The sequence below is a fragment of the Panthera onca genome, chromosome A1 (genome assembly GCF_046562875.1).
Source record: "Panthera onca isolate mPanOnc1 chromosome A1, mPanOnc1 haplotype 2, whole genome shotgun sequence".
NCBI classification, from domain to species: Eukaryota; Metazoa; Chordata; class Mammalia; order Carnivora; family Felidae; genus Panthera; species Panthera onca.
Window position 1 is genome coordinate 172,632,775 of NC_138339.1, and position 23,658 is coordinate 172,656,432.

General features: G+C 38.8%; 1 protein-coding gene across 1 annotated transcript in view; it reads right to left on the reverse strand.

The window, feature by feature from the left end:
* HS6ST3 (heparan sulfate 6-O-sulfotransferase 3) overlaps nucleotides 1-23,658 on the reverse strand; it is a 660,909-nt gene that overhangs the window by 132,337 nt on the left and 504,914 nt on the right. The window lies entirely within an intron of this gene.

Below are 23,658 nucleotides of genomic sequence, written 5' to 3' on the forward strand. Positions count from 1 at the left end.
CGTCTGTCTGTGAAGTCCAATGATCACCTTGATCATCAATAGATGATCAGTCTCTGTCCTTACACTCATCATCTGTGCTGTTATTGTTTTTTTCACTTCCCTTTGCTTACAGGAAATTCTTGTATCTTTCTTGTCTTCCTCAATCAGTGATAAATAGTTTGGTCATGGGGACACTTTTTTAAGTCTACCAAGGGCCCAAAGTGCTCTGAGTAGTACATTTTGATTGACTTTTCTTCCTAGCTTTGTGAATTCCATAGTGTTACATTTTATTTTTGTGCCCATTAAAAAAAAAAGTCTAAGGCAAGTTAAATATGTATATTTAACCACTTTGAATAGTTATTTAAAATCAGCCCCTTCTATTTTTATTCTTAAATACCATCATTAAGATTTGTCTATACATAAGGTAGAATCTCAATGAGCTACCACATTATTCGATTAGTCATTCTCTACATCTTCAGACCAGTAATTAACATTTCACCTGTCTCAAATTGTGCAGTGTCTTAAAAGGAATGAAAACAAAGTGAAAGGCTGGTTTTAATAATACACCATGCCAGTTGTCATGATAGAAATGTTATGACTTTGGCAAGTATAGTACTTCTTTTGTTAGATGGTAATTTTGATTGATTGATCAACCCAACTATTTAAAATAGCTGATTATTATCCAACACGTTTCTTCTCCCCCAAAATCAGCCAAAATACGATTGTTCTGCTTATTATGATGATCAAAACAACTCTCTGGGCAAACCATTCACCCTTAAATTGTAACCAGGTCATTTGAAGATGTGAATTTCCGCTAGCTCCACTGTTTCTTTGGGTGAACTGAATGAGACCCGGATGTCCCAATGTCCTTGCCCCATAGGAGTAAGGAGTTTACACTCATTAAGTCATTATCTAGCCTAATGATTAAATCCCATGAAATGAGAGTGAATCATTCGCTCCAGGGGAAGTGTGTCATCTATTTTGGGCCAAAAGGAAACAATTTTGTAAATGACCTTTTCAGGGAGACAAGCAGTCCCTTCGGAGCCAGGGGGAATTAAGGCTCTTCTTCCTTACGGTGGGTAATTTTTCCTCCTCTCTTACACAGACCCAGATACAGTAAGATGACAAGCAAAGGACTTAAGCTGTCTTTGCTTTAGGACTAACAGATTTATTAGTTTAGGTTTCATATATAAGATAAATCAGCATCAACAAAAATGTTGACAACGTACATGATGGGCTACCAGAATTAAAAAAAAAAAAAAGAAAAATTGAAAAGGGATCATTGAAAAAGGATAATCTTTGGACATCGCTACAAACAAACAAATAAGAAATAATGCTGAGGTCCTGAGCAAAGGGAGATGTGCCTTAGGGACATACAAATGAAAAATAGTTTAGGGGCCTAAGCTGCCAATGCATTCAATAGGATTCAGCAAAAACTACTGTCACCAAAAAGGCTAATGGCAATCTTAGCCCACTGCTCAGTAGAAACAAAGTATTTTAAAGGATTTATGTAACAAACTTACACTGCTCAGCACTGATTACACTACATGTGGTCTTTTGTGTTTGTTTCTCTGATTCACGCTTAAAAATTTGAAAACATATCAGTCTTTGGAGAATATCAGAGTATAATATAAAAATGCTCCAAAAACAAATAAAATAACCCATCGATTCACCATGCAAAGGTAACCATTCGCCAGTAGAATTCTGGGATCAAAACCATTTTCCCTGGTAGTTTTAAAGACATTGTACTGTTGTCTTCAAGCATGCATTGTCACTGATGAGACCTCCATCAGAGGTTACTTGTAGTTTAAAAATTTTCTCTCTAAATGGGAACTTTTAGATTTTTTTTTTTTCTTTTTTTACTCTTGGTGCTCTAAAATTTCACATTGATAGGTCTAACTGTGGGTGTTATCTCCTTCATCCTATTCAACATGCAGTGAAAACTTTTAACTGGAGAAATCTTGCCTCCCATCAGCTCTTAAAATTTTCTTGCATTGTCTTTAGTTTCTCCAGCTGTATTTTCTCTTTCCGTTGGTGGAACTTTTAACTGTCATATGTTCAACTGCGCAGATAGATTTTAATAAATTTGTAATATTTTCTCTATTTCCCACTGTTAAAATTTTCCTGTTTTTGGATATATGGTATATATCTTACATATATATCTTAGGATATATATGTGTGTGTGTATATATATAATCTTAGCATATATATCTTACATATCTTAGGATATTTTTTGTCACTTTTGTTCATAGCATCTTGTTCTTGTTTTATGAATTGTATTATCTTCTCAAATCTTTCTGAATATAATAGTCATATTATCACAAGTTATCTTCCAGTTCTTGAATTTTCTGTTTTTTCTGGGGCAGTTTTTCTATGTGCTCTTTCTTTTAAAAAAAAAAAAAAATGCTGCATTCTTCCTCAAATGTCTGAAGACTCTGGTTTGCCATTTATAGTTAAGGATGAGAAAACAGAGCGGCTGCCTGAGAGCTGTGTCTGTGTGTGTGGACCATCCTTGCTCATTGTTTCGATTTTGTGTGACCAGATCCTGAGCTCACTGTCAGGCTAGGGACCTCTTCTAAACGCTAAATGAGGCAGGCCTCACTTTCATCTGCCAGCACCCACATTGGCTATCCTAATTCTTCCCACATATTAGTTCTGCTTCCGTAGAGAAAAACTCTCTGATTTTTTTGCTCTGGTTTAATGGTTAGTTTCACGCTATTGTGCGGAGAGTCCAAGGAAGAAAGAAGAGAGGAGGTCAGCTGACTTTTAGTGAATACCCAGTCTTCTGCCTCACTTCCCAGTCTACCCTAAAACCTGTCCCTGGAGTTCTTTCAAGCTGAACCCCATCAGTGTATTATATATGCTGGGACCTCCTCCTCTCTGATTTATTGGATACATTCTTCCATCCATTTTCTATCTTCTAGAGTCATAGTTTTATATATCAGTTTGATGAGGCTACAGTTCCCAGTTATTCAATCAATGGCTAATCTAGCAGCTGCTATGAAGGTATTTGTAGATGATATTAAAAGTCCCCAGTGAACTGATTTTAAATGAGGGAGATAATCCTAGATAATCTGGGTGGCTGATCCATTTAGTCAAAAAGCTTTAGGGCAGAGTTGAGGCTTCCTTGAGAAAGGAGCCAATCTACCTGTTGACAGCTGCTTCAGCTCATACCTGAGATCCAGTCTGCCCTTCCTGAGCGTGGACTATGGATTTTGAACCTACCCGATGAGACATAACAGTCATGGAAGCCGATCCTTTGCAGCAAATCTCTTATTATTTACCTCCTATTTCTCTGGTTACACTCTGACTGATAGATTTCTTAAATTCTTTCATCCACTCAGAGACTCCTCTCTCCCTGTATCGTGCTCCTTACTGTTAACGGATTTACACTACACTTTTTCAATAGATTATTGTGAAGGAAGAAGATCTGAACATAAACTCTCAGTCTACCATTTGGTGCCAGGAGCCCAGGATTATTTAATTCACTTATTGTTTGGGTTTTCCCAAATTTTCGTGATTATTATTTATTATTGTTGTTATGAGTGTCGTGTTGCACATCACTGTACATGAACCTTGTACATCTCAATCTTTCTCTACACTAAACTCCTAGAAGGAGGGGCACCTGGGTGGCTCAGTCGGTTAAGCATCCGACTTCGGCTCAGGTCATGATCTCACGGTCCGTGAGTTCGAGCCCTGCGTCGGGCTCTCTGCTGACAGCTCAGAGCCTGGAGCCTGTTTCAGATTCTGTGTCTCCCTCTCTCTCTGACCCTCCCCCGTTCATGCTCTGTCTCTCTCTGTCTCAAAAATAAATAAACATTTAAAAAAATAATAAATAAATAAACTCCTAGAAGGAATTGCTGCATCAAAGAATAAGCACAGTTTAAAAGCTTTTGTTGCATATTGCCAAATTGTCCTCAGGACACCTATTTCTCATTCCTGACTTCAGGGTGTGAGAGTGGCTCACAAACTTTCTGATGGGCCATGGAACCAGAACTAGGGATGGCCAACTTAGAGGAGACTCACTTGCTACCTGAAAACAGTCTTCAATATTTTGACTCAAAGGAGTAAACTAGGACAAATGAGCAGAATCTAAAGGAGAGACAGAGTTTTTTTCTTCTTCCTGGCCAACCTAAGACAGAATGTTAAATTAAAAAAATAAAATAAAAGTAATGAATAGTTTTTAAAACATGATGATGGTATCCTTAGATGAAATGAGTGTTCTCATCACTAGACCTTTCATGCACTTACTGGTAGGCTGTCAAACAGCTGGGACTTTGAACCAAAATATTTGGATACTTCCAACACAGAGCTTCTAGGTGTCTGTGTTTCTGTGCAGATGTGTGTGCATATAAGTGTGTGTGTGTGTGTGTGTGTGTGTGTGTGTGTGTGTGTGTATCTTATTTTGATACATCAAGTTATTGTTGTTGTTTTTTTCACCATAACATTTAAAACCTATGGACAGAGGAAGAAGACATTACAGCCTGCAGATATGAAGAGGGTGTTACTGCTTAAGCTTAGCTGCTTTCTGAGTTTCAGGCCTGTGGGTTATAAATGGTTGCTGAGGACAGCATTGAATGTGTATTAAGGGTCAAGTCTGAGCCTGTGCAACTTTAGTTTAAGGATGAGTCTCTATGACAGGGCTAGAGCCAACTGCCACATGAAAGATGCTCAGAGACTGAGAATGTGAATATGAAAGCAGTTCTCTCTGGCTTTAACCTTTGTGAGAGACGGTCTCACAGTAGCTCTGCCTAATTTCCTCTAAATTGTGCTTATAGCCGATGATCACTTTACCGTAAGAATAAATAACTGAAATAATCTGGATTAGGCAGTAATGACAATACAACTCTGAAGAATCTGGCTAAGATTTTTTTTTTAATGGCATAACAAAGTCACATATATTTGGCATTAGAAAATGTTGTTCTGTATTCAATAATGGGGTTGGAATCTGGTTTCATATTTTTATTAAAAATAGGTGAAGCAGAGCAGTAAGCTTTCTTGTCTTCCACCTGTAGAGTAGAGAAAGCAGCCTTACCTACATAAGAGTGACGTACCAGATGAAGGGTAAATTTCATCTTAGAGAACCAAAATAAAACTGTGAATTGATATTGTAGATGGGTATCAACACTAGGGAGTCATTGTACCTGAGTAGGAGACTTAATTTTTCAAATAGGTATTATCATCTGGCCACAAATGGCCTTTTCAAGCAAAAAATTCCAGCGTGAGCTCAGTAAAATACAGACCATACCGCGTCCCTCAAATAGCACATTAGAAAATGCCCCTGTCTGACAACATATTTCCTCCTACACAGTAATTTTTGAGAGTAGTAATTGGATTTGCATAATCCTGAATACAAAATAACAGAAAAATAAACACAAAAGAATTAATAGGAGACCAAAATTAGTAAATAAGCGAATGGAAAAAATATACATTTCTGTTTAATAATTTGACCAATAATAGCTATGCCAGAAAAAGAAAAGAAGTAAAAAATGAACATCTGTTACTCCATGAAACGTTATTAATATTCATATAGAAAGAGTTGCTGCTGAATCATTCAGTATGGAATCTTAATGCAGTTTAATTATTTTCATCTTCAGGATTTGCACAAGCTCCCTGAAAGCAATCTGTGATTAAAGTTCCCCACAGATTCAGAAATCTGTAGCTGTCCTAATAGTGGCAAGCGACCTTGAATATACTATGAAATCTGTATGGCCCCCAAGGCTACGTAACTCTGCAGAAATGAAAAAACAAAAACAAAACTTATGCCTTTCCTAGAAATATTTGTTGTTTGAATGAATCTGAAAATTTCAATTTTAATTTTTTTATATTTATTTACTTATTTTGAGAGAGAGAGAGAGAGAGAGAGAGAGAGAGAGCAAAAGCAGTGGAGGGGCAGAAAGAGAAGGAAAGAGAATCTCAAGCAGGCTCCACGCTGTGGGCACAGAGCCCAACGTGGGGCTTGGTCCCACGAACTGTGAGATCAGGACCTGAACTGAAATCGAGTTGGACGCTTAACCGACTGAGCCACCGAGGCGCTCCTGAAAATTTCAATTGTAGCTGGTTACTGACTGATCTATATTCCTCATTCTAAGTACTAGTCTTTCTCTTAGCCACACTAACCATGATTTTTTTTTTTTAATTTTTTTTTTTTAATGTTTTATTTATTTTTGAGACAGAGAGAGACAGAGCATGAACGGGGGAGGGGCAGAGAGAGAGGGAAACACACAGAATCGGAAGCAGGCTCCAGGCTCTGAGCCATCGGCCCAGAGCCCGACGCGGGGCTCGAACTCACGGACCGCGAGATCGTGACCTGAGCCGAAGTCGGCCGCCCAACCGACTGAGCCACCCAGGCGCCCCTAACCATGATTTTGTTTACAGTGGAAGACACTGAATTTAGGCCTCGCTGGAGTCCAAATGCCGCTTCTCTCGCTTGGACGTGTGTGACGTTGAATATCCACTGTTTAGCTTCCGCCATCTGTTTTTTCTTCTGCGTGGGAATATTGATGCCTACGTTAATGGTGACTAATTAGGGCAAGTGCTAGATGAGATGAAACAGTCCCTCAATGAAACGTTACTGAAGAGCAGATACTCACGGAAGAGCTCATTTCTTTAGGGCGCACAGCCACCAAATATGCTATTTTTCTTTTAAATCTTCTCTGTGCTGACTTGGTGTTCAGGTTGTTCCCACGGTATAGGATGAGGAAAGGAAACGAGGAAAGAAGTAAAAAACAAAAAAAGGAAAAGAGAAAGAAAAGAAAAAGGAAAAGAGAGGAAAGCTACGCAGAGTTGCCCGAGCTAGCTAGCAAACTCCGGATGTGCCCATTTTGCCAGCTTATGAAGTCAAAAACTCAAATTAAGTTTATATAAATTCCAACTGACTTCCTTGTCCCCCTATTCTCAATATATGACCACCAGCAGTAAGAAGAGATACAATGGGGCTCCTTCACTGGCCAACCAGTTGAGAGACTATGGAGTTCCAACGACCGAGGGCAGAGACATGTGGCAGGTGGCTACCAGTCTTACATTAAAACCCCCCTTTAAATCCTTCGTCTCCAGTAGCCTGTCACCAGAGCCATCATTGACACATGGCCCTCTGACAACTTATCAATTATGAGACAGCTGCAAATTAAATATTTTGGCTGAAAACACCCCCTCCTTATGTCAGGACACATTAATTTGAAACAAACATTTTGCTGAGATGTGAAATGAAGCAGATCCATTAAAGGTTACTAGTCATGTGTTTTGATGTATTACTTTCTGATGTAGTATTTGCTGTTGGGCAGACACAACAATAGTTGACCAATGTGATGTATTCTTCATGGGACAGGAAGGAAACTGGAAATTATAGAGGGCCTGCTGTGTGCCAAGGACTGTGGTATACACTTTACTTTCTATACTTCCCTAAGTAATCTAGTAGGTAGGCATTTATTCCCAACTTGGGAATTGAAAATTTTGAAACCTACCATAGCTGAGCATTAGCAATAAGAATAAAAACCATATTCAGGTTTTTTGTTTTTTGTTTTTTTTTCTTATCTCTTATGGGCATTCATTTCACAAGGGACCAAACCTTCCCATGTGTTGGAAATGCATTTTCTCATTTCCCTATCCCTAGGTAGTTTCCATGCAGAGTAATGGTCTCTGTGCAGGAGCACTTGGAAAAGTGATCCAAAAATGCATTTCAACAATTTCAGAAGTTCTCACCACTGCTTAAAGGGTAATCTCTGTCTATGTAAATAGAGGTAAACATTGCAAGGTGCCAGGGCCAACAGTGCTTCCTTGCTATCCCCTCCTGGCATGGGAGATGGCTTTCACTTCAGATGATCCATGAAGGTCTTCGGGAGTGCAGTAGAGATGTCTACGTTGTATTTGTAAGATAGCCTATTATCTGGTTTCAAATACCGAGTCAGAGGGGAACCATGCAATAGTGTCTAGAAAAGCTTTTGTCACAAAAACTCAAAATACCAATCTATCAAACAAAGATGACCTGATTGCATTTTGAATAGTAAATCACACATAGCACACTATGTCTGCATATAATTATAACCTGGGTAATGAAACCAAATGCTCTGATATCCGTATACTTTTGCCTTAATATTTGGGGTCCATTGGTTCTGTATCCAATTTTTTTAATTAATTGTTTTCCTTTAAGTTTCTATTTCATTTAAATTGAGGATTCATTTATGCTTTTATATCTAATATTATAAGATGGGGCTGAATGATGTTCCCTTTGTAAGGACTCAGCCAGATCTCAAATCTGATGCAGCAATGTTCAGTGTGTAAGAGCTGATTCTTGTCCATAGGATCCATCACTGGTTTTCTTCAGCTGTAATTCAAATCATGAGCAATGAAAGGACCTGTAGGACCTTTCTTCAAATGGGTCTGTTTTCTCTGCTTATACCCCATCTCCTGTGAATCTTCAACTTGGTAGCCAATTTAGCTAATATGGTTATAATATAGCAAATTCTCAATATTGATACAAAATCAAAACTGCATGCTGCATATTCTCATTAAAAAGGAGGTGCCTGCGACCAGTATCATCTGAAGTCAATACTCTTTCTCAACAAACACTGATGGACAAATAAACTTTAGGATGCTGAATAAAGAAAGAATAGCCAAGGAAGCTGCCTTCCTCTTTCTAGGAGGAAGATGAGCCAAAATTTGCACTTCATTTCTTTCATACATAAGTAGGTGTAGTTATTTCTACATATCAGTCCACCATGCAAACAAGTACCAAACACAAAACAAAACACAAACGCACAAACACAATTGGTGATGCTGATGGTTGTATAACCAACGAACCCACTTCTTGAAGACTCGAAATTGTGCCTGTCCTTACGTCAGTGCCAATATAGTTGAGGATACAGGGCATACACATCAACTACACCAGAATATAGTTTATAACAAAGCTGAATTTGCTAAAGATCAGTATTTTAGGAACTAAGATGAGGGAAAGACATGGGAAACAAAGAGGAGCCTGGATTTTATTGTCCAACAAATTTGATTGTAAATTCCAGTTCCAGCGCTTACTAGCTGGCAAAGATATGAGTGATACCTACCTTCCCAGACCCCTATGTGGACTGGAAGTGATAATCATTTGTCTGCTAACTATGTGTACTGAGCTAACCCTTATAGATGCCATTTTATTTAACTCTCAGAGCAACTCTGAAGGGCTGTGAAAGACTGTACTTTGATGATCCCCGTTTTCCACAGTATGAAACTAGGACTCAGAGATAAAACATGTATCAATACCACTGCCCTACCTTGTCTCATAGGAAATACAAAGACCTATCACAGACGTGGAGATAACAGGTGCTTTATAAATGGTGACTCTCAGGATTAGGGTGATGGGAAAAGCTTCAAGGAGGAAAAGATTTCTCCTGGACTCTAAAGCATAAGTCTGATTCAAATAAACATGCAGCGATAGAAGGATGCTTAAATTGGGGTGTCCTGGGTAAACAAAGGATCAGCAAAGCATCCTTGATATGTCATAAGCTGACTGCAGTGGCTACACAAAAGATATATGCCAGGGATTAGTGGGACCCTTTGCATAATGATGGGCAGCTTATTTAATGAAGATTATAAATCTATTTCATCATACTAAACAGGTCACCGAAGAGGAGAGAGAGTTCATCCACAACTGACAGATTCATAAGTTCAAGGAAAAACTCATTAACAAAAACACACTTAAATTCAGAGGTTGTGAATCTGACAGCTGATAGAGTTAGAATAAACTTCCCTCTCAAGTGAATATCTCTTCTCTATGATTCCTTCTGCAGCATCCTTCAAGAACTGAAAGGGTGGGGTGGGGGGGGGGGTAGTACTTAAAAACAGAAGGAAGCAAGTACCTTCAACCTACCATCCTTTGGAACCACACAAAACTAATCCTACCTCTTCATGCCACCAGCTGGATGAAGCCACAGAAATCACAAATTACAAAATCCATTAAAAAATAAAAACAAATTTTATATGTGCATAAACACATAGCATCCAGCCAAGTTCCCAAAGCCTAGCTTAGTGGCATCAGGGGGAGGTTTGGAAGGTTTTGGTTGACAAGATTGGAGCTGGAAAGAGTCAACTCCTCTCACAGATCTATTATTCAAATGGTGCAAATGAGGACTAAGCCAGTATTTGATCATCTCAAGCATTGTTTTAGCCAGTTTTTAGTGAGAAATTGCACGGTGGTAGCCATCGTGCCTCACTGGCTTCTTCCTCATCTATCGCCCATGCCCCTAAAAACACAGAGGGTCTCAAGCCTAGATATCACCACCAACTCCCAGCTTTTACCACTCTATTTCCAATGCCACCAACAAGCCTGCCCGCCCTCCTCCTCAGAGATAATATTTAGATACAACCAGCTCATCCTGTGAACTGCCTCTTAGATTGACATGCATACTACCAGATCATTTTAGAGATGGAAAGTGCTTCAAATTTTTCAGAGATTGGCTGATATGTGAGTCGGAAATATATAATCATTTCTGCCCTTCATTTCCTACAAATCTAAAATACCAAAGTGAGCTCAGCTGTGGGCATGTTTTGAGACATTCTGCATATTGTCGTCATTCTTTAAATGCACCCTGTCTAGATGTGTTACAAACATAAGTTGCCCAAATTCAAAGTAATTGACTTTCAGCCAACTGTGACCAAATCACAAAAAAAGAAGACACCATGTGTTACAGCATGAAAACCCACCCCAAACTCAGAAATTCCCATCCCAAGGAAACTTTTAATAGCCTGCCTTGAAACCAAATGCATTCTATGGTGGCTAAAAATAATGTATTCACTGGGGGTGGAGGGTGTAAATTTGTCTCCCTGCACAGATTATTCTTTAACAGAATTATTTTGTATATTTGTTATACTAAAAATATTCACAAAGTGAACATTTTTACCATCATATTTACGAAAAAAATAAAGGTTCTTTTGGCTGTTTCAGAATATATTTGATATTTGCTCAGTGTTTCTTTAACGAAAAGGAGAAAAGAGAGCCTGGAGGAAAGGGAGCAGCAAGCATGCATAAATTAAATTGCACTTTTATCTCTGGTGAATATTAAATACCAAAACCCACATTTTAATATATCTGATTATCACATGCATTGGACTCCACAATGGGGAATGGTGTAAAACCTAACTATAGACAATAGATGCCGAATAAATTGTATCTATGACATATGGCCATGAATCCCATTCCTCAACAGTAGTGTTATACAGTTAACTTCTAAGTCTGTTTCCACAATGGAAGAATCAAGCTCCAGAGCTATAATTTTACACAGGGACAGAGATTAAAGGACTGCAACAAACATATGGCATTTTAACTTTCCTTGACTGTAAGCGTGCTTGCTTTATCAAGGAGCCTTTTCTATTTTATTATTTAGTTGCACAGATCACCAGCTTCTTGATGGAAGGGGCTGTCTTGTGCATTCAGTGTCTTAGGAATGGAAGTTATTAGATGTACTAAATTAAAACAACAACAACAGCAATAAAAAAATGACTATCAATCCTTCTCAGATGTGCCTAGCCAACATAAGATAGCACATTAAACCCGAATAGGTTCAGTTACCTTGCGTTCAATAGAAAACTACAATAACTCAAGACATATTTTTAGATGGCTTTGGCCTCTGAGCTGTATGTACTAAGCACCATTTCAGCACTATTTACACAGGTAATAAACCATAATTATTAAAGAGGAATAAATGCATTGCTGTGGGCTAAACCACAATCTGGTCTGCACATCAATAAAAATATCTTTTCACTTGTGACAGCTATTTTCTTGGCTTGAAAGGTCATCATTTGCTTGAATAAATAGGCAAAGAGGAAGCTTTTCAAGCTGCATTTGAAGGAAAATGAGGCCCCAAATTGGAGGAGACGTGTATGGTAATGAGAAAGTGTGATGATGAGTTGTGTGTAACTGCAGGCAGACGCCTTCCTCCTCATATGAAATTTTAATGATGGGTTACTTTTCCAATGGGAAAGTAATAACTTAGGTGAGTACAGTTGTACACTCCAAAAATGAAATTATTTTCAGTTTTAAAATATAACCCCGATGCTATCTACCTGCAATTTCATCTGCCACTGTCATTAACGAAGCACCTAAAATGAACATCTCATTCTCTGAATTACTCTCTGGTCCTTACGACCTGGCAGGGAGACATGGATGTAGACCACGTTTCTCAGCACCTTGGAAATTCTGGGAAATTATTCTGGGCAAAGGAGGGAAAACAGGAAGGAAATGTAGTCATTGCCATCTTTTCTGTGGTTGTGTCTGTAAGAGACGCTATTTTTTATCTATTGGACGTTGAATTCTCCTTCTCTTCCCTTTCCATCGCATCATGGGATAGGTACACGGTTAGGCAGGAGGATATATAATTTATAATTGTCACATTCCTACAGAAGGGAAGATCTCAACTCCATGGTACTCCGAATATTGTTGATGCTCAGCATGTGTTAATGAATGGATGAATTATTGTCATGTTTATTCTCTTTGCAGAATCATAATACACATACTACATGTTGTAGAATGGAATCCATTGCATAAATGACTGATTGAAACATAAATTGGTGTGAGATAAACTTAAGTAAAGTACAAAACACAATGGTGACTTTGTCCTTCCGTATCCCTGTGCCAGGTATGCAGGAATTAACACTCCTTTGACAACCACAACAGTCCACCCTCTTTCCATCTTTATGAAGACAAAAAAAAAAAAAAAAGCGAGAATGAGTTAATAATAGAAATAAACTATCCATATTTAATCCTTTCGACTTACGTAAAATAATCAATTTCTGGTCTACTTAGTGCCAAAATGACTGGTTTGACCCACATTATCACTTTTCATTGGTTTGTTTTGGAATCATGGCAGAGAGAGTAACAGTCAAATGATACTTATCTGTTAAAAATAGAAGACTGTCAGATTAGGAGAACCAGCCCTTGCTAAATAGATTGCTTCCATGTGCTGTGTGCTGAATACTCCTTTTATGTACTGATCATTTTTTTTTCACTCACATGTCTTTATTGCAAGCTACAGAACCAAATAAAAAATGCTGTGCAGGTATGCTTGTATATGTGTGTGTGTATACACGTATACACATTATGTATCATGCCAGGACAATCATAGTAGAAAAATGCCCTGTGTGTGTGTGTGTGTGTGTGTGTGTGTGTACATAACATATATATGTGTATACACACACACATATATATGTTATGTACACACACACACACACACACACACACACACAGGGCATTTTTCTACTATGACTGTCGTGGCAAGCAGCTCTCAAATGCACCTAGTAACTTCCTGCTTGGATGGGTCTTCTGCTGGCATTCTTGCTGTCATCCACTCCTGTGAAGTGCATTGTAATTAGGCGTATGTTTCAAGCCATGGAGCTGCACTACCAAGTGATAACAGGTTAGGGCTGTCAGTTCAGGTGTCAAGAATATGAAAGGATATTTAAGTGCAGATGACAACACAATGGGCATACTTCAAATCCAAGAGGCATTAGACGCTTGGTCCTTCATTGAGCAACAGGCTACCTTTGCAAAAGAAGCTATTTCTCGGATCCACTGGCCCTCCTCATGCCCCCAGCAGTATGCACAAACTGAGAACTTTGTTCTTAGGCTCCAGTTTTCAACAAGCCTCTAATTATACACACAAGCCTCCCAGTCCTGATTCCACTTACATTTCTGACTGTAAATGAAGACTTCATTTCAAAAGTGTTGGATGATATCAAATATTAATGCCAACATTTAATTCGGCTACTTAAAACAGTTTGAAAATTAGACAACTCCTTTGGCTACGGCACTTGGTGTTTCTGGAAATACAGAAATATGGTTTAAAACAGACAACCTTTTGGGGCATCCACACAGGAACCTCTGAAAAGGTACACCAAGAAAAAAAATCACAGTATAAAAGAGAAATGAAGAGAAAAGATAACTATTTTACCCAGGTTCCTATAAATTATATATAATAAAAATATAAAACTTTTTACTCGGAGTGAAATAGTTTAGTTACTGGGGCAACAAATATATGCATAAATTCAGTGTTTAGCCTGTGCTACACAAACGACTTTCCCCAAAATTACAACTGCTCAACTATTTCTAGATAAGTCAATATTAGCGGACTTGCAGAAAGTGACTTAGCTGTCGACATAACCTTTCAGATTTCCCAGTATACAAAGATCATTCCAATCACAGTAGTACGGCACACAAATGCCTACTTCTATTTAAAAAACAAAACACACACACAAAAAAGCAAAACAAAACAAAACAAAAAAAACATAGCCTTCAAATCCATCCACCCACCTTTCACTTCTTTTCAGATTCTCTGTGGTTGGTAATTCTTATACTGGTTTTTATAAAACTAAAGATAGTAGTGATTGTGTTCTGTTATGCTAAATGACTTGGGAATTGTTCAGGTTTTGTTGTTATTATCATTACTGCAGATTTTCCCCTTACAGAAAAATGTAATACTTTTTTTGAGAGAGAGAAAGAGAGAGAGAGAATTTTAAGCATGCTCCACTCTCAGTGCCAAGCCCAACGGGAGGCTTGACCTCATGACTGTGAGATCATGACCCGAGCCAAAATTAAGAGTCAGAAGTTTAACTGACTGAGTCACCCAGGTGCCCCTGATTCTTCCTTGTGCAAACAACAGTCCAGTAACACCAATAGAAATTAAATATGTGAAGAGAGTATTGCCCAAAGGCTGAAGATTATTTCCCAACAATGCGATGACTTAGCCAAATTAACCAGCACCTATTAATACAAGTGGCTACCAATCTCGTTTCCACAGCATTTTGGCTGGCATGTGGTTGGAACAAAGTAGCAACAATAGATGAATTATGCATGTACTAAACCAGTCATTAAATAATACCTGCTAGTATTCATGCTCTTACAATGTCTTAATGAACATTTGGAGGAAAAGGGGACTGCTTTAGAGGATTGTCTCCATCAGTAAAAATTCCGCCAAGGCATACCAAGGTTTAATTAAAATATCAAAATGTGGAGGAGAAACACAATTTGACAGATAAATGTAGATATCATGGCATTGTCACTGAGCTTTCTAATGAGATTAGATTCCTACTTTAATTGACATTTCCAACTGAGGCACAGATAAGACAGATTTAATGGGAGCAGTTATATATAGCTGGACTCTAGCTGGATGAATAAGTGTTTGACATTTAAATATCGTAAACGATATATGCTCCCGTCACTAATGCACTGTCAATGTTAAGAAGGATAAGCAGATACTTTAACTATACGCAGCACAGAAAGCACAAGTGAGGTAAATAAACCTTATGGCAGCTTAGTTGTTTCAAGCAAACCTTCATGAAATCGCTTTCATTCTGCGCATGCAGGGTCTTCTATAAAAAAGGGAAAATCCTCACACAGAATCCCTAAGGGTAATTTAATTTTAGGTTTATAAAAGGGAATGGGAGAATATAAAGTTGCTTTCCTGAAATTATTTTCGTTTGGTAGGAACAAAAGTCATGGAAAAAAAAATTGATCAACTAATGCAAGGTTGCATCATGATCAAGGCAAAAGAAATAAACCCATCATTTATTTAAAAATATCAATACAAGAACTTCTTTCTTTATTGGCCTTTAATGAGGTTTCCACCATGAATTCACCTTAAACACTTCAGCTTAATGAACAAAATTTGCTATTATGAAGTCTCTTTTGTATCGGGTCTAAAACCCAGGTGACACGGTTCTGGGATCTATGTGCAGTGCACTGCATTTAGCTCCCGAAGGGTCACTGGTTGTCTCTGGAGTCAAAGTCATTGTCCTCATTTGTCCAATTTACAGCTGGAGTTCCCCTGAGAATTCAGCAAGTACCACAGGATCATTGTATTTCCACAAATCCTTAAACCTAACTGCACAGGAACAAAGGAGGGAAGAAACAGAAGCGGAATAAAACATTCAGCTTCAGGAGGCAAGGTTTTACTGAGCTTGGTAAATATGAAGAGAAAGGAAATGATATGAAGATTGCACGGTTTAAAAGGTCGTTATTATGCCACCTAAATATTTATGCACAAACACAATTTCAGTGAGTTTAGAATATATTTGTGAATAGAAAGAGGTCATTATTCATGTATAAATATATATGTGTCTGCAATAGCGACATCTACCCTTAATATCCGGATTGAGCCCTGTGTATCAATTAATTTTGGAGAGTAAACTAATACCTTTAAGGATTTTATTTTATTTATTCCCCAAATATTTATGAAACTCCTACTATGGTCCATACACAAAGATAAATAATGCATTTCACTGGTCTCCAGCAGCTTAGTCTATGAGATACACAAGAATATATTCAAGAAATTATATTCAACAGCCCCCTGATTTTGCCCACATAGTCAGCACAGGCTTTGCACAGGTTGGAGGTTGGTGGGCGGGGGGAGTGATGCTGAACTCAATATGAAAAGGACGAGGAGATATTTTTCACAGGGACAGTGTGGAAGAGAAAGGAGAAAAGGTCCTTTCTAGATGAGGCATGACAGGACAAGATCTAGTCGATAAATGGCCATAAGCTCAGCAAGTCCAGGCTTGGACTGGTTTAAAAAGTGGGCGACATAGAATCTCTCGGTGCAGGAGAAAGTGAGGGAAGGAAATGGGAAAAAAAATGTTCCACCCCCACCCCGGAACTCAACTGGAACAGCCCTTTTCATTCATTCTCATATCAGCCTTTAAATAGGATTTTCTTTGAAGAAGTAGTCTCCTGTGAAGAAAATATATTAGAAAATCAATTCATTAGTGGCACATAGTCCATGATGGAACATACTAGGGATGATACTAAAAAGAATCTAGATTAATTTAGGGCTTTGAGTGCCCATCCAAAAGGTGTGGACTTTAGGGCAATAGGGCCAATGAAGGGTGTAATATGGTTAGTGATGTGATCAGTTCCGCTTTTTTGGAAATTAAGTCTAGTAGCAGCAGGATGGAGAATGGTTCGCAAGAGATCATGAGAATCTAGAGCAAAGGAGGCCCAGGGGGAGAGAAGGTAAGTTTGACTCTGCAGATGAGAAAGGAAGTCTACACTGTTTTTCCAGATTTGACAAAGAATATTGGTTGAAAACAGGTGTTATAATTCCTTATTTCACAAAGCACTCGTATCTTGATCAGTATAAAACACATTTTGGGGGACTAATTTTATTTCTAACATTCATGCATCTGAACACATCCAAACAAAATTTATATGATCAAGTGTTATTATTCTTATTCTAGCCCAAATTGTGGAAAACCCATAAAGCAGAGCCAACTGTCTCAATTAGGCAAAGGAAAGAGCTACCCAAATGGCACATTTTGGCAATTATAGGAAAAACCAACCTAATCATAGTAAGTATTTCCTGCCATTTTAAAGATGTAAAAACTGAGGCCCAAAAAAACCTATGTACCTCATCCCAAGTCATAAAGCTAATGCATGGTGAAGACTGCATTCCAAATCATGTAATTCTGAAGCCATCACATCCTTCCTCTACCACCTACCTATGTGCTTCCCACTCTTCCCTATTATTTCTCATCATGTCTATGATTCTAGAAAGGACTTTTCTGAAGTATAAAGTCTACAGGAGATTTAAATATCCCTGTAGTGGGTAGAAAATTATGCCCAGGGTTGAAGGATGGGACGGTTGCTCCAAGATGGTGGGTCAACTCCTAGTGCAACAGTCTTTAAAAGTTGTCCATGGGGACCCATGTCTTGGCATGACCAAGAGCTATGGTTTAAACCTCTTAGGAATATGGTGGTGCTTAAACCTTCCTCAGCTGTGCTAACATATTGTCTACACCTCTGTTGAAACACATTTCACTGTACTCAGGTAATAGAAGTGTCCTCTCCCCTTTGTCCCAGACTGGAGTGCACTGAAGTGTCTTGCTTCATCTCCGGGTAGGAAGACCCTGATGTGCCTCCACCCCAGCCTGGCTTCTAATTCTCATTCTCCCTATCCTCTCAGCAGAGTCCTGCCATCTCATATAGCTTACAAATGTACGGGAGGATTGCCAGGTTACATTTATCACACCGCAGGGCTTCTAATGCAATACGATACCTTTTAGGTTAGGGCAAGGGGTTGCTAAGCCATGTCACGGTGAAGTGGCAAGATTCCCACCATGAAGCACAGAAGTCACTGGGGGGAACCAAGGAGTCTGTGGTAGGCTGCTTGGGTCAGTTGTCTCCCAGAAAGAGATGCTAGGATAGGTGCGGGGTCTTTCGTAGCAAATTTCCCATCCATAAACACTGGCGTCTCCAGAGGACAAGCCTGTCCTGGAGCACTGTGCTGGATGGGCTCCGAGGCTCTTCCCTCCTAACCCGGAACCTGGTCCCTTTCCTCCGAACCCCTTGCATTCCTTCCCCATTCTTCTCTCACCTCTGCATTTCGGTTTGAAATATGGCACTTTGGGGTCTTGGGCACACCTTTTCTTATTTTGCTCCAATTCTCCCAAAGATTCTAATGCCCTCAAGGCCAGGACCTGTTTTCTTGGAACTTTTGATCCCGTTATTGTATCTCAGCCCATACCAGATCCTTAAATGTTTGATGAATGAATGTGCGATATCTATCTTAAAGCAAGAAACGGCAAAGAAGGATCTGCTGCTTACAGCTGTTGCCACAGTAACCAGCAGGTGACCTCCCTAAAAGAAGGCATCTGTGGGGGCAGAAAGCTAGGGAACAGCAGCATTTCAAGTGAGTCCTCATAGAAAAACAAAAAGGAAGCACTGACAAAGACTGGGAAGCAGCAAGGCGCCTAAGGGTAAAGTGTCTTTGGCTCTGCCTTGTGGCAATTGTGGAGGGTGGGCAGGGGCTTGAACAATGGAGTGGGTGGGCGTGGGGGGGGGAGGGGTGTGGGAGGGGGCAAAAAGCTCCCAAATAAAGGCATCCAAACATGCACGTGCGAATGTGTCTGTGTAATCCTCTCACACTGAGAATCTGTGTAACTGCTGGTGTGGGGGTTAGTGAGAAGTCCATGGTCAGCGCTTTCAGGGTGAGGCAGGAAGGGATGCTGTGGTGTGCTTTAAACAAGCCCGTTAAGAGCTTTTCAAAGTGATGCTCATGTGTCTCATCATTAACTAATGAATTAACTAGTTCGGTCGTCCTCAACTTTTGACTGTTACATTAAGATGGCTGGATGCTAAGGGGCACTTGTACCCCAATGTTTATAGCGGCACTCTCAACAATAGCCAAATTATGGAAAGAGCCTAAATGTCCATCAACTGATGAATGGATAAAGAAATTGTGGTTTATATACACAATGGAGTACTACATGGCAATGAGAAAGAACGAAATATGGCCCTTTGTAGCAACGTGGATGGAACTGGAGAGTGTGATGCTAAGTGAAATAAGCCATACAGAGAAAGACAGATACCACATGTGTTCACTCTTATGTGGCTCCTGAGAAACTTAACAGAAACCCATGGGGGAGGGGAAGGGGAAAAAAAAAAAAAAGAGGTTAGAGTGGGAGAGAGCCAAAGCATAAGAGACTCAAAAACTGAGAACAAACTGAGGGTTGATGGGGGGTGGGAGGGAGGGGAGGGTGGGGGATAGGTATTGAGGAGGGCACCTTTTGGGATGAGCACTGGTTGTTGTATGGAAACCAATTTGACAATAAATTTCATATATTGAAAAAAAAAAGATGCCTGGATGCTAGCATCCTGTAGATACTATTAAGATGCTCAGGACATCAAAGACAAGTCCTGGTCCCATCCAACAGCCTAATAAGGAAAAGAGGTTGGTATCTGCAGATTATATCCCATGTGGAAGTTAAATTAACAAGCATAGACGAACTTTGCAAAGGCCAGCCAGACAGAGGAGGGTGTGGTGATTAAGAATACAGAGCCACTGTTCTGTCTCCTCTGGTCCCTACAGGAGTGACCTCTTTGTTCTATGACTATGCAAGGAAACAGATGCAATTTTCCTATCATCCCCACACTCAGGGTGAGTTCAGGGTTGACATTTTAATAAATTGTTTTATAGATAACAAAAGCTTTGAAATTCTGCTTTCTTTGTTTCCTCTTCTGAATGCTATGAGGGTTGCACAAATAGCTGAATTGTTAAGAAAAACAAATAAACAATGAAGTGTACAGTGTGGTAATTAATAGATGGACAGTTAATGAGATAAATTGGAATCAAAATCAGAGGAACTCTATATCATTGTCAGTTCTTCATGTTGCTTTTGAGGTCAGAGAGCCCATCTTGCTTTTAACTGGTTGTAAGTATTAGTCAGAATGCTACAATAATGTATTACAATGGTATTACCAAATATTATAGGCCCAAGTCCTCAAAATATTTCTGCACCTTAAAGAATTCAGTATGAAACAATAAATAAATAAGTGTTTTGACCAAGTACAATATTCACTTAAATTTGAAACGAGATTTATGTGAATCTAGCATGACTCAAGTTCTCGAGAAGAAAGATGTAATCAAATATTTACAACACAATGTCATAAGATATATAAGAGAATTGAGTGCAAAATGATCTGGGCACGGAGTTGCTAATAATATCCTGAAAATAAATCTCTTTTAAAAAGAAATACAGCACAGGGAATGAAAATGACACATAACCTTCTCATTTTAATTTTTCTTGAACAACTAAAATGCGTGATATACATACATACATACATACATACATACATACATACATACATAATATATATATGTATATACAGTTGACCCTTGGGCAACACAGATTTGAACTGCATGGGTCCATTTGTAGGTGAATTTTTTTCAATAATTACACTGCAGTACTGTAAATGTATCTTTTCTTCCTTACAATCTTCTTAATCATTTTCTCCAGCTTATCTTACGGTAAGAATACAGCATATAATACACATTATATACAAAATATATGCTAATTGCCTTAATTGGTAAGGCTTCTAGTCAGCACGCCATTAGTGGTTGTTTTGGGGGAATCAAAAGTTATGCACAGATTTTTGACTGCACAGGGTGTGTTGGTGCCCTTATCCCCCACATTGTTCAAGAGTCAACTGTACACACACATACACACACACACACACACACACACACACACACACACACACGTGCCTAACTGAATTTTAAAGTACCAAGAAACGTCTTATCTTACATTTTATTGTGTCTTTCTGGGTAGAGAAAATATATCCTATCAAAATGCAAACTAATCCACATAACCTGCTTTAATCCAAAAATGGACTCTCGGAACAACAACATAGATGTTCTCCTGCTTCACCTCTATTTACTGTAATCCAAGACCCAGGGATGTGGCAAACAACTTTTCCTTTTAATCTGAAAACCTCCCGGACCACCCAAAGAGATGACCCGTGCCCTACCTGTGAGATTGGCTGTAGGCATCGCCATGCAGTATTTGAGAAAAGGCAAATACAATGTCAACTTTTCTTTATTGACTATGACCTTGCCTGTTGTCCTGCTTCTAATTTACTCAGAGAGATTTTCCACCTAACAGAACCTGCTGACCACCACACCCAAGGAGAAGGTGCTGGAAAAAATCAAAATAACTTTCTGAGGAACAAATCACAGCCATCTAAATTACTCCTTTGACAGAGTAATGGATCTTATAGATGAAAGAGAACACAAGGTGTCATTTATCTTGACTTCACAAGACTTGTCAACTTTTCTTGGTCTTTTCTGAAGAACACAATCATAAATAATTTAGAAAATTATGACTTAGACCTCAAAACCTTTAAGGGAGACAACTACAACCTGGGAATGAGGACTTTAAAAAATAATAGTTACCTGGGTCTCCTGGGATGGAATGGGAATCATAAAGCAATTTGTCAGGGAAATTTATGGAGCCCGGTACTACCTATAATTGATACGAGGCATTCATTTCTTGGACAATTCAACTTCATTCAATTCAGCAAAAATACATTTGTTTAATGGAACTGTAATGGGGTTGAACACTGCCCTGGGTGTGTCAGTGATGGTGTTTACAGCCTGAGAGTTGGCTTCTGGTTCAAGCAGCTCTGCTTGTTGCCAGTGTGTGGTATTTTGCTACAGCAAGCAGCCCAAGCAGACTAATACAGAGCTCTGGGCCAAGAGGCAGCCCTGGGTCCTCTGCATTGCACAGGTGGCTCTGACGGGACCAGGGATTCGCAATAGACACCAGGGTAACTCATCTAGAAGGCTGACTGGCCCTGTATGGTGGCCAAGAGCACAGCTCTCTGTGCAACTGGGCAATGATAGAGAGCTACACAACCAGGCTGGCTCCTGGTGGATTTGCACTGGTGGGTGCAGTGGATTAATAATCAAAATCTAAAGAAGGTACAGTGCACACAGAAAAAAGTGACAGTACAGGGAGAGATCATGTGGGGTATTAGTGAAAACTGAACAGAGAGGTTAGTCCTTCATGTTGCTTCAGATGGATTTCCAAATCTGATTCCAATCTTCATTTAGCCTTATAATAATCTCCTCTGCCTCACTCCTTGTTTTCTCTCCTCCCTCCCTTCTTTCCTCCCTCCTTCCCTTCCTCTTTCTCTTTCTTTCTTTCTTTCACTGAGAATATTTAAGTCCTATTCTCTTAACAAATTTTAATTACACAATACAATGATGTCAACTCTAGTCACCATGATACACATTATATCCTCAGACCCTATTTGTTATAGCTAAAAGATTGTACCCCTTTACCAACCTCTCCCTATTTCTTCCATCTCCCAGTCTCTGGCCACCATGTTTCTACTCTGTTTTCATGAGTTTGACTTTTTTTTTTAAGTTCCACATATAAATATAAGTGATACCATGCCAACGTTGATCTTTCTCTGTCTGGCTTATTTCACTTGGCACAATGTTCTCAAAGTTCATCCATGCCGTTGCAAACGCCAGGATTTCCTTCTTTCTCACGTTGAGTAATATTCCATTGTATATATACCACAATTTTATCTGCTCATCCACCAAAAGATGTTTAGGTGGTTTCAATATCTTGCCTTTTAATAATGCTGCAGAGAACCTGGGAGTGCTAATATCTCTTTGAAATCCTGTTTTCATTTCCTTTGGATATATACCTAGAAGTGGGATTTCTGGGTCATATGGTAGTTGTATTTTTGATTTTTTGAGGAACCACCATACTCCTGTCCATAGTGGCTTCACCAATTTACACCTCCACCAATACTTATCCCTTGTCTTTTTGATGACAACCATTCTAACAGATGTGAGCTGATATACCATTGTGGTTTTGATTTGCACTTCCCTGCTGGTGAATGATGGTTTCTTTAAACACTTTTATGTAACTAGAGGTCCAGGAGAGACTTGATCTTACATGGCTTTTGAAATTGGAAAAAAAAATGTTTTTTGGAATTTGAAAAAAAAAATTTTTGGAATTGGAAAAAAAATATGTATTTTCTCTTATAAAAAGTGGGACCTTTCATTCTGCAAATATGAGAAAGCTCCTTCCTATTTTACCATTTTATTCTTGAGGAAGCCCTACATTCAACAAAATAACCAAAATACTCTTTCTTTAGAATGAGATAGACAATATATATTTTAGAATTTATATAAATGTGTATATATATATATATATATATATATATATATATATATTAGAAAGAGAGAGAACTTGTGTATATTTAGAAAATAGTAAAGAATAATTCCCTCTCAAAATTAGAAAATAATAGTTCTTAAAAAATACAGTTCTTGATTTTTTCAAATTGAGATTTAGCTTCAGATTCAGGGATATCTAATTTATATAATTAAATGTATACTTAAAATTACAGCT